The sequence below is a fragment of the Phoca vitulina genome, unplaced genomic scaffold (genome assembly GCF_004348235.1).
Source record: "Phoca vitulina isolate PV1807 unplaced genomic scaffold, GSC_HSeal_1.0 scaffold13, whole genome shotgun sequence".
Taxonomy (NCBI): Eukaryota; Metazoa; Chordata; class Mammalia; order Carnivora; family Phocidae; genus Phoca; species Phoca vitulina.
In genome coordinates this window covers 27,375,847-27,388,335 of record NW_022589716.1, presented here as the reverse complement: position 1 = coordinate 27,388,335, position 12,489 = coordinate 27,375,847, and the positions used below count along the sequence as shown (strand labels likewise).

The 12,489-nt window shown below is 43.4% G+C and overlaps 1 protein-coding gene across 1 annotated transcript in view; it reads left to right on the top strand.

Annotated features, from left to right (window-relative positions):
* The window catches only part of EIF4E3 (eukaryotic translation initiation factor 4E family member 3), a 251,077-nt gene extending 238,795 nt beyond the window's left edge, over nt 1-12,282 (top strand). The window contains exon 9 of the mRNA XM_032411765.1: nt 12,227-12,282. The gene's annotated coding sequence lies outside the window, so the exon portion shown is untranslated. The remainder of the gene's footprint in view (nt 1-12,226) is intronic.
* The last annotated feature ends 207 nt before the right edge of the window (nt 12,283-12,489 follow it).

Below are 12,489 nucleotides of genomic sequence, written 5' to 3'. Positions count from 1 at the left end.
TGAATGTCACAGCCAGAATTGGACCCCAGGCAGCCAGATTCTGATGCTGTGGGCCAAAGCAGACCGGGAACTAGAACTCCAGGGGGAGTTTGCAACCTGGGATGTATTTGTTGGAAGTGATTTCTCTCAGCTTTTGAACTTTGTAGCAATTATTGCCTGTAGAATTCAGCTAGCCATTAATTGTGTACTCCCCGTGACACAACTCTCATTTAAATCATGTATTGTTATTTAACTTCTCATGCTGGGAAGACAACTGTGCCTGGATATCCCTCCTCTCAACCTCCAAACATGTGTAGCACAGTTAAGCAGAGTGGGGCTCAATAAATGTTTGAATTTCCCTCGAGGAGTCTCATCCCGTAGACTTTAGACAGGTACCTTCTCTGGAAGGGAAGGGCTAGGGAAGGAAGATGGGGACAGTGCCCAGGTTTGTGAGTCAGAAGGAAATGAGAGAACAGACAGGAGACCGAGAGAGCACTAGAAAGAATCCCTTTTGCACGGGTGGTGGAAGGACCTGATGGGTGCCTCGATGGCCCACCTAAACCCCTCTCTTCTTCGTCTCCAGTCTCAGTGGGGACATGCCATGCAGCTTCCAGGCCTCGCTTGGTCCAGGCTCTCCTCCTTCCTGGGATTTGCCTGACTGCAAGCAGGAAGCCGAGGGACTTAACGTGTAGGGACTCCCAATAGGATTCTAACCCTTGTATTCCATTTGGGCTTTATCTTGGGAGCTGTTTCAAATGTGCTCACATTTCCCATTTGAGCTGTTGGAAGAGTGGTACTCTAATTGGGTACCATTAAGGGAGGAGACATGGCTTTGAGAGACACACAGCTCTACCACTTACTAACTGTGGCTTTGGGGAAAGGATGCATCTTCTCTGAGCCTCAGTGTCCTCATCCATAAGATAATAGCACTTACTTGTGCCACTGTTGTAAGACTTACAAGACTTTGGGCACAAATGCTCAGTACCGAGTGCTGGGTGTGCAGTTAAGGCTCCATACAGGTTGGCTGGTCTTAGAAATGGATGTCCTCCGGAGAATATCCAAAGGCTTTCCAGTCTTTCGAGCCACCAGGGTGAAAGGCCAGTGTGTTCTTTCTTTTCTTGTATTTACAACAGACATTTCACCACTTTGACACTCTTGACACTTTTCCTTGATGATTTGGTCCTGATCATCAGTTCTTCTGCTCTCCTGAGGCTTTTCCAAACCACGTCATTCCACACCCTGGAATGTGCACTTCTTTCTCGAAAGGAAATGTGGCCATCGGATGTTGGACAGCTCTGAGTCTGGTTGTTTTCTTATATACTTACCATCCTGATTAGTTCTTTGTGTGTGTGTGTGTGTGTGTGTGTGTGTGTGTGTATGTGTGTTTTCGAAACTGTGAGAATTGTCTGGAAGTTCTTCAGTCATTTCATTAGTCATTTAACTTTTTTGGTTTTTAAGATTGAAGACAAATTTTTTTGAGGCAGTGGGTCAGATGGACGTGGCTGGCTGGGTAACCGTATCCCCGCTGAGTCAGCCGTCTGCTCAGACAACTAAAAGCTGAAGTATGCTTGATGACTAGTCACTGGCCAACGTCACATTAACTCAACATTTCATTTCTGCTCCTAAGTTGTGGGAACTTGGATGCCTTTGTGGGTTGTTCGAAAGCACTCCAACTATTGTATGGATTTGATTTTTGAAGCCTGGAGTTGTTGGTTATCCCCTGACGTGGTGTTTTCGATCTGAGGCCGAGGTATAGAATTGTGACATGGTGTTGTTCAAAAAGGTAGGATTCACTGCCGTTAATTTACAGGAAGGGAAACCCAGGCTCTGAGAAACTCACTGACTTGCAAAAGGTGTCCAACAGTTGGTGGCCAAGCTGGGACAGAGTTTGATCTTCCTACTAATTCATGCAGAAGCCACCCTCCTGGGCCTTGTTGTCCTTCTGCTAAAACTACCTGAGAAGCTGTTTATTTTGGTTCCCTGACCTGGGTTGGAGAGATGACCTGAGTGTCAGGGGTGGTCGTTGCCTCATGGTGCCCTCCTGGCCCTCTCCTGACACCCTGTCTGAGGTATCCCTGACGCATGTTATAACCTTGGAAGTCTGTTCAGTGTGCGTGCTCTCTGTTTCTCTGTTGCATACATCATCCATCTTGGGTGGATGAGGTGCCATATGGGGTCACTCTGTGTTCTAACGTCATCGTCCCCTGTAGCACCATACATGATGAAATAATCATGCTTAGTAAATGAGGATGTTTATCTTATTATGGTACCACAACCTTGATGGTTCTGTCATTGTTTTTTTAACTTCTTTAACTTGGGCATGAATTTAGAAGAAGATTTGAGGGTATGTGGGATATTATTTATTTTAACAAAGAATTTGGCCTCTTTGTTTTTATTCCTTTAAGTAATTTGTAATTAACCTCAAAGGCCTGTGGTAAGATGGCTTGTGTTTCTAGTTGGAAGATGGGGACACAGAATTCTCTAGAAGAGAGATTTGGCTCAACTGCAGTGGAACTTGATGTTTCATCCCACAGAGTGACTCTTGTAAACAGCACTTTAAAATCCTTCTTCAGGACCGTTGGTTTTCTCAAAAAATATTTTCTTTTTTCCTCCCTGAACTCTTGTTATTTTTTTTTCTCTTTTCCAATAATGGAGGACGTTTCCTCTTTATAGTTCAAGCTGCTACCTTTTTCTTAATTGTGAAGCAGGCAAAAGTCATCCCAGAGAACAAGTCTCAGAAGAATTGCAGTTGATCCTGTGACCTAGTTGGTTTCTTCATTCTTTGAAAAGTTATTTTATACCCCCTCCCCATATTAGTTATGTATGCTGATTATTTAACCTTAACTTTCCACAGGAAATATAGATCCTATTAGGAAGACAAGCTCTGGTGTCCTCATGGGTGGCTTCCCATGGCAGGCTTGTGTTCGCTGCTTCCTCCTTATACGGGACCTGCCATTGTAGTTTTTTCTTGTTAGTAACATCATCCCTATGAATGTGATTTTTATTCTCATCCAGTGAAGAGGTTTGCTTACCCACAATGCATCTCAAGCTTTTGAACAGATACATGGGGATCATGTCTCTGGTTAAGGTGAAATAATATAATTTGTTTATCACCTTGAGTTATTTACCATGGATTGTCGAAAATATGTTTTGAATTTAAAAGTGTGAAAAACAAGTGTGCTAACTATCAAAAAAACTCTCCCCTCAAAGTAAACATATTTATAGAGCAAGACTCAAAACAAAATACTTGATCGTGATAAGCCCAGCCAATGAAAAGAAAGTAAACATGTTTACCACAAAAGCCTTATAAAGAGCCCAGATGGCTCTCAGCTCTCTGTTCACTTGACTGTTCTTCCAGGGACCTACTGAGGCTCCCCTGGGCCTCAGGGACAGAGATGCCGTTTGCCCTACCAGCAGAAGGCCCACCTTGTACAAGCCCTGGCCACTTAGCTTAGCCTAACTTGCCAGTGGGAATGGAAGGTTAGTCTTTTGAGCCATTGAGTGGAAGGTGTTGGTGAAATTGAACCTGGAGTTCCCATGGTTCTTAAGTAGAAACTTGTCACAGATTGGGTGCCAAGTAGGCTTATGGGGAGTCTTCCTGGCTCCCTGAAGGGGCCCCAGATTAACACCGCATGTCCCAACCTTCTGTCCCAGACACTGTAGTGTAGGCATTGAGGATATAAAACATCAATCACACCCAGCCCCTGCCTCATCCTGCTTATTCTGGTAAAGAAACTAAATAGCTTGAATAAGAAGTTGGTAGAAAAGGTAAGGGCATCCTGAGTGATGCAGGGCATTTTGGGGTACTGAGTGCTACGGAGTGAGCCTTAGATGATGTAAAAGAGAGGAACTTCAGAAAGGGAATATTGGATGGTGAGGAGTTTTAGACTTGACGTGGTGGCGGCTTGCCTCAGTACAGTCCAGGAGCAAGTTCAGGAGAAATGACCCAGTGAGAGGTGGCTCAATGGGAAATTGTTACTGAATTTCAGCACTGGAGGTCTTAGAGGTGGAACAGTTTCTAAAGGATGGTGAGATCCAAGTGTTGGCCATGCCCTCAAGTATAGAGGAAGTGGTAGTGGTTCATTAGCACTTAATGAGCCCTTACTGAATATGGGCAAATATTATCTCAATTTTCAGGTATGACTTGCCCAGAGTTGCAGCTGGTAAGTGGCATAGCTAGGATGGGACGTATGCAGTCTGTTCCACAACCCATGTTTAAAGCTACTGCACTGTACTGTTTCTCAAAGGGCTTGGAAGCTTTCGGGGTAAGGAAGTTAAGATAACCAGATGTGTATTCACTCATTCAAAAGTGTTTTGTTTTGTTTGTTTGTTTGTTTGTTTTTGAGTGCCTTGTTTGTATCAGGCCTTATGTAAGCATTGGCCAGGCTGTTGGAAGGACCATCTTCATGACTATTGAGGTTGATAGAAGTGGCCACATTGGAAGGATCTAGACAGAAATTGTGAACCAGATACTAAAATATCTGAAAAGGTATGGAAGAGTGTCCTTGACACTTAGAATTAAAGGCCATATGGCTGGGCTGGGAACAATGGTTCCCTCTCATGTGATCATCAGAAGAAGGGTTTTGGAGCGGCTGGGTGGCTCAGGTGGTTAAGCATCCAACTCTTGGTTTTAGCTCAGGTCATGATCTCAGGGTTGTGAGATCCAGCCCCACATTGAGCTCCACGCTAGGCGTGGAGCCTGCTTAAGATTCTCTCTCTTTGTCTCCCTCTGCACCTCCCCCACCCCACTGGCATGCGTGCTTTCGCACGCTCTCTCTCTAATTAAAAAAAAAAAAAAGGTTTTTGAAGGATGAAGGAATCATAGTGGAGAGGGATGATGGCTTTTTCTTTGGAGGTAGATGATGGGCAATGTGGGCTGTTAGGAGAGCAATACCTTGGTTCTAAGAAAGGGAATTGGTTGCCTGAAGTCACGGGATGTTGAGTAGATGGCTTCTGGAAAAGATGAAAAGGGCATCTTTAAGGAAAAAGGAAAGTTTCTAGATTTTTGATGATGTTGGTAATGGAGGGCGGTGGGAAGAGGTGAGCATTGGAGCCACGGTGAAGGATGAGTGGAGTTTCTCCACTATAGAAAGGGGATTCTGGGGTTGCCAGAAGGTAGCAAGATACTTAAGGTGCCTCTTATCCTTGAAGAGGGGGTTCCAGAAGTCACTCATCTTCCATGGCAGGGTTCAGGCATAAGCTAGGCTGCTTATTGGGGAGACAGGGAGAGGGGACAGACAGAAGCCACAGGAAGACAATCCTCCAGGTTTTAAATGGATCGTTAAGATTTTTAGTGAAGAAAGAACAATAAACAAGCAAACAGAAGGTTTAACTAGAAAAGTAAATTACATGGAAACCATATTCCCCATGCGTTCTAATTAATCTAATGGGTTTACTTAAAAACTTGTTTTTGAGCATAGATACCAACAAGTCCTCTGATGAGTTGAAAGAAATCTTGCTAGTGAAAGTTAAGCAAGAGAATAGTGGTTAGCTCCAGAGAATTTAATTGAAGTGAAATCAGGTGGGCTCGCTGAAGCCAAGAATGTTGGTGTAGTTGACCCGTTTGGTTAAATTTGGTTGACCATTTTTACTAGAACTTTATTTAGAACTTAGCTCTTCTGACAGAAGCTTCTTTAGGGTAACTTGAGGTGATTATTATTTTAAAAACCGAAGTATTATTTGTTCTTCTTTTCTGAGCTTTATTAATTGAGGCAGATTGGCATTTTATTTGTGCGCTGACAACACACACCTCTTTTTTTTTTTTTTTTTTTTTGCAGCCGGTGTGCTTTTTGAACTGGGTTCAGCATTGTCAGAAAGTTATTCATGGGAGTTGATGATGGAGCCTGCTCCACCCACTTCTGTTCCCTTTCTATTTTGGTGCCATTTGCAACAAAAGAAACTAAGATAATAAATTAGAGAAGGATTGAAGCTCTCACAAATGCTCTCCTTCCCATCAGGTTGTGTAACTGATGAGACAAAGTGGGCCTGCTCTTGCTGTGACACATGGGACCTGAAGGAACATCCTTGTGAACCGCCCAAGTTGGCCTTGGCCTTGGGGCTCCCGGGTCTTCTGACCAATCTGATATAACTACATTAAAAAGTCTTTAAATACATACATTTATGGGTGTGTACATTCATGTGTACACTTGTGTATGTGTGTATATTTATAGGTACATATGTATTTTTGTGTGTATGTGTGTCTGTACATATATCCATGAATGTTTACGTTATGTGGCTATATAAAATTCCAGATTTAGCGTTCAAAAACCAGGGGGGATCCAGTGTTGAATTTGAGTTTTGTGTCAGGATCCCCATGGGAAAAGGGTGGCTTTTACCTCTTCTGGGCCTGGAAGGACTGGGAAGGACAGGTAGTGGTTACTGGATTGTGGAGACTGTATCTTTATGGAGAGGTCTGCCTGGTGGGAGCTGTGACCTTTCATAGAGGGACTCAGTCAACCTGCATTTCCCTGGAGGGAAGGAAGCCCGGCAGTAAATGCCCCATCTTCTCCATCAACTGAAGATGAGACCTCCACTGGGTGTAATCAGCTGGAAGCCAGAGGGCAAGGGTACCTGTTGATGTTGTCCACACAGGGCAGCCTTCCAGGGTACAGAGCAGGGTGGGGGGATATTGGGCAAAGGATCTGGAGAGGCACATGGAAAACCATGCACTGCATTTTGTTCTGTGAACTTCTTTGGGCTCGACACTGCTGTATTCACTCAGATAACCCATGGGAGAGGTTAGGGTGGCGAATCAGTTCCCATGTCTTCAGGCTGGCCAGGAGGCATCTGACTCTAGAGGAGGGGTACTGGAAGTGTGGTGCTTCCAGCTTCACTTGGGAGCTTTCTGGAAATTCTCAGGCCCTACCCTGGGCCTACTCAATTAGGCACGTCCATGGAAGGACCCAGCCATCTGTGTTTTATTAGCCCTCCTGGGGATTCCAGTGCTTGTTCAAGATGGAGAACCACTGCTGGATGTCTGGCGGTGTTGGATGGTCAGCAAATGATGACAGTTCGCTGAGATGGCCACTGTGAGCTTGCTTGGAAATGCCAGGCAGGAGCTTGTTGTCTGTGTCAACCCACTGCTTTGCACTTCCCAGACTTCCAGTGCTCCTTTTTTAGGATGTTTCTTAGGATGCCAGAGAAATGGAATAATGCATTACAGTTAGGCCACGGGTGCTAATACCTAATGCAGTTCATGCCTTTAATTTCCAAGTTGCCCTCAGCCATACAAGGAAGTACCAGGCCAGGCCCTAGACTTTTTGAGGTTGTTTTTGAAAAGCAGATGCAAATGCAGCCTGCGAGCTTGTTGTTTTCCCGGTGCCTGGCAGTGTTTGGTAAACAACTTGATTGCTAGGTCTTGGCCTCAGGGAACCACAGCTGCTCTCTCCAGCTCCCTGCAGACTTTTGTACCGAGCAAGGATTGCTTCAGGGAAAAATAAACAGGGGAGAACAAAACAAGTAAACATCACAGTTGTTTTGTGGCTGTCTCTACCTATTTTCCTGGAGCTGTTTTGCAACCACAAAGAGGCTTTGGTTCCTCTTTAAAAAACAAAACAAAACAAGGCAGGACCCCGTGGCATCCTGGGCTTCTTTCTCCATGGTTAGACTGTGGCCTGGCCACGGGAACTGGGGAGTCTGGATCGTAGCCACTGCAAGAATATATGCATATTTTTAAATATGTAAATGGAAAGGGAGCAAGCTTCATTCTTTCTAATGACCCCCAAGATGGTAATCTGGTTTTTTGAATCTCTAGGAAAACAGATTGAATATGGCACAATTAATGTTTCAGCACTTCTAGGCTTTTCTCTAAAATAATTTAATGGGCTTTTAATTTATTGCAGTTCCTGATTAGTAGGGTTGAGGCAGGGTTGCTACTGACCCCTGGGGCCAAGGTGCTCTTCTGGGGCTCCAGTGAAGGGGAAGACAACAAAGTCCTGCTGTGTGTTAGCCGTGACCTGCTGGAGCTGAGCCCTGGCTCCCTGAATTCTTGGCCCTAAAGAGGTGGAGAGCGTGGCAAGGACCCAACTTCATCCGGATTACCTGGGGGGTATCTGGCCGAAACACAGATTCCTGGGACCTGACTCTCTGGACTCTCTGGGCGTGGGGGCAGGAATATGCATTTCAAGCTGGTGTCCTGGTTGCACACTCAGGTTTGCAGAGCAAGGCCTTGGTGATCGAGAGTGCCACCGTGTAAATAAGTGAGCTGGGCTTGGGGGCATGTGATGTGTGGCCAGACTTTTGATGTAAGAAATGTTATTTTTATTTTTGAGACATGCACATCATTTTGATGCATTTTTGTGGTTCCCCCCCCCCCCGGCTTTCTTCTTAAGTCAGAGAAATCATTTTCTTTTGGCCTGTAATACAAGTTCATTATTGTGGCCCCCCATTCTTCTTAAGTCAGAGAAATCATTTTCTTTTGGCCTGAAATACATCTTTCTGAATGTCCCTGTAGAGAGGTGATGAACTTCTGTTTGTCTGAGATCTTTATTTCATCCTCATTTTTGAAAGATATTTTTTTTCTGAGTATACAATTCTAGGTAGACCGTTTTTTCCTCCAGGTGGTTTTCTGGGTAATTTTTTTGGCTGTCTTTTCTTCTTCTTTTTTTTTAGATTTTTTTTATTTCAGTGGCTATATTTTTTAATTTCTGGAGTTCAGAGTTTGGTTAGAGTTATAGAGCTTGTGTCATATATATGTATGTTTATGTATGTACTGTAGTGTGTATGTGTGTATATAGTATGTACTTTATAGTATATATACTCTAAATACATATAAAAACTACAGTATATATTGTTTACATAGTATTTTGGTTAGACTTACAGAGCTCGTATTTTATAGTATATAAAGGTATATATATGTTTTACGTGTATGTATGAATTATACTGTGTGTATTTATATAGTATATATACTGCAAGTACATATAAAAACTACAGTATGAGTTATTTGTATAGTAGTTTGGTTAGAATTATAGAGCTTGGTGGAGATAGAATTCAGTTCCGGGTCTGTTGGACTCTTAAAACATATACAAACAAAACCAGAAATTATTCCGCAACCCGTAATGGTGGTTATTTTTTTGTTTTTGTTTTTGTTATTTATTTATTTATTTATTTTTTTAAGTAGCCTCCATGCCCAGTGGGGGTCCAAACTTAAAACCCTGAGATCAAGACCTGAGCTGAGATCAAGAGTTCGATGCCCAACTGACTGAGCCACCCAGGGGCATCATGGTTTTTTATTCTCATATATGCCTGGTAACTTTCACGTTTTAGGAAATCAAGCAAGACAACACTAATGATCTACCCTTAGAGCATTGTTTGCCCAGCCTGTGTGTCTTAGCTGGAAACCTGCAGCTTCTCCGAGCATGAATGAAAAGGAAAGCTACATGAACTCTCCCATCAGCCCTCCCTCCTCACTGCTGTTTCTCGGGGTGACTTGCCTCCTCGTCCCCACCTCCAAGCCTCTGAATACAACATTCTGGTTTTGTGAAGTGCGTTTTCCACTGCACCTTCCAGTTCCTTCTAAAACTTGCTCAGGATAATTCTTCTACAAAGCCCTTACCTATCCAGATACCTACTCTGTTTTTCTGTGTTCAGTTGTATGGCTTCCCTGTGCTTCTGAATCCCTCTAGAATCACAGACATGGCATGACTTTAGCAGTCATTTGCTGTAGGGCTTGCAGGTTTGTTCTCTGCCCCCTTCTCCCACCTCTCTTTCTTTCTTTCATGGGTGCTATTAAAAGATTAGCTGCTGTGGGCGCCTGGGTGGCTCAGTCGTTAAGCGTCTGCCTTCAGCTCAGGTCATGATCCCAGGGTGCTGGGATCGAGTCCCACATCGGGCTCCCTGCTCGGCAGGAAGCCTGCTTCTCCCTCTCCCGCTCCCCCTGCTTGTGTTCTGCTCTCGCTATCTCTCTCTCTGTTAAATAAATAAATAAAATCTAAAAAAAAAAAAAAAAAAAGATTAGCTGCTGTCTTTGAAAAATTATGAAATTTCACAGAACAGTAACCTAGATCACTGCCTTCGTTCATACAATTGAGAGCTCTTGAAGCCCTGGGCTTATGTTCCCCTCTGGCAACAGTTGGCTTGTGGAGGGCACTGTCTGCCCTCTTTAGCTGAAAAACTGCTGGTCTTCCAGCTTGCGACCTTGTGCCTTGCTCCCTGTTCTGACACCTGGCCTGTTTTGCTCACTTGCATTGTCTGCCCATTTGTTGTGCGGTGCCTTAGCTTTCCCTGTGTGAAGCAGGAAGCTCAAGATCCGAAAGGCTGAGTATCCTCTACAAGACCTTGCAGCGAGCTTGAGTCAGAAGGGTGTCTAGTACAAGGTAGGCACTCAAAATGTTTGTATTACTGTATTGGCTAGAAAAATACAGAGTTCTTATGAGCGCCCACTTTGTGGAGTCAAGGCCCTGCTACTGTGTGATCTTGGGCAAGTTCCTAAAACTCTGCCTCTGTTTTCTTATCTGCTTATTAAGCCTATAACATTGTCTACCAGGAACTTTGTTGTAAGAATAGAAGTAAATGAAGTAACTGTTGTAAAATACTTAAAATAATATCCCGCGCATAGTGGGTTTTCAGTCACTAGCAATTATATTTTTGAGGATGTTGAAGAGTGAATTCTTTCGATTGTTGATTCATTTGTTGATCCAGTAAATCTTTCTGGAGTGCCTGCTATGAGCCAGGCATTTTTCTGAAGTTTTGGAGTAGAGTGATAAATAAAACAGAGAAGTTCCCTTACCTTGCGGAGCTTAGATTCAAGTGAGGAAGACCAGTGAATAAATGAGAAAAAAGTTTATAGATTATGACAAAAGCTCTGGAGAAAGCAGATAGGATGATATCACTGAGAGTCACCGGGGATCTAGCCTAAGTAGGTAGGCAGGACAGCCTTCGTGAAGTGGCCTTTGCCCCTAAGACCCAGTGATGAGAAAGAGCCGTTTGTGTAAGGAGTAGGCTCAGGGCATTTCAGGTAGCGGAGAAAAGCACATGCTCCAGCCCTGATACAGATAAACACAGCTTACTTGAAGTAGAAAGAAGACCACTGTAAGTTGTTGTAGTTGGGGATTAGTTTGGTGGCTGGAGGTGGCAGAGAAATAGAAAGTGACTGATTAGCAGGGCCTTGTAGGCCACAGAGAGAAGTTGGTTTTTATCCTAAAGATGGTAAACAACCTCAGCCCATTTCTTTTTGCTGTGTGATTCCAGGTTATGCTTATATACACAAAAGTTTGAGAAACACTCATGGGCAATACATTTGGGCCGATGGCCATAGACGTTGGAGCTGTTCCCTGTGGAGAGAAATGGAAGCCTTCCATGGGCACCCAGGGGATGCTGTCAGCCACCGAGGGGGGCAGCTCACCAGGGGTGGGCACTGGTGCCAGGGTGAGAATTCTTCTATGCATGTGCAAAACCCTCTGCCTGTAGCACATCTTCAGTGTTAATGGCAGATTGATGTAAGAATGATACGTGACAAAAATCTTTTTAATCAGGAATCTTAAAGGAGAAGCTGATAGTTTAGCTTATTTGGAATCAGCATACTTTATCAAAAAACCCCAACAAAGCTAAGCGGTGGAAGGGACTTGGGGAACATCAGTTACTGCCCTGACCTTGAACATGAAGTAGCTGGAATCCTGAGATACTAAATAGCTTTCCTGGGTCCACACAACTGGTGATGATATCAGGTCCAGAATTCAGGCTTCTCCACTTTGACACCTGCACATTACATAGTTTGTTCCCTTTTGGTGGAAATATGTCCCTGAGTCTTTGGCTCCTTAAGTAATTCATAGACATTTTTAGAATTATTTTGGAAGAGAAATGAGGTTCATTATTGCTTAAAAATAATTTTAAATTAGTATTATTTAAATTTTCATGTATTTTCATCTTCTGGAAAAGATACTTACTTACTAGAAAATGGTACACTTATCCATGCAATATTTGAGTTAAAACACCTTGTGACCTGAGCACTCTATAATGGGACCTGATATTTTTTTAATGCCAAAATAAGTAAAATAGTCTGCACAAAATCTCCAATAAACAACAATCTCTCGGTGTATATGTTGAAGTCATTGGTAAATGTGTCTTTCAAAACAGTATTTCCGGTTCATATTTGACAGCATCACATTTGATATATCGATATACCCTCATTTTAAAGGTGTTTTCCCCTACCTCTAGATTCTATGTCTGCCTTGCTGTTTTCAAGTTTAAGGAAGTGGTGGTTTTAGAAGCTACATCTTAGTTATGTGTAAAAAATATTTTTGTATTGCAGTGTCCCAGGACCTTTTGCTGACAATTCCAGTTTCCAAAAGAAACATTTGGGCGATGGTGAGGGCTTCAATCCCTTCTCTGATTTGCTGTCAACCATGAACGGGTGGATGTGATGCTTGCTGGCCAAAAGGGTAAGTGAATGTTTATGAGTATTTGTCTGAAAATTCACAAGACAAAAAAGTGGCTGCAGGGGTCACACACAGTGCAGGAAACCGATAGAAGTCCTAAGTTCATCAGAACAATTGCACACTGAGGGTGAGAGAT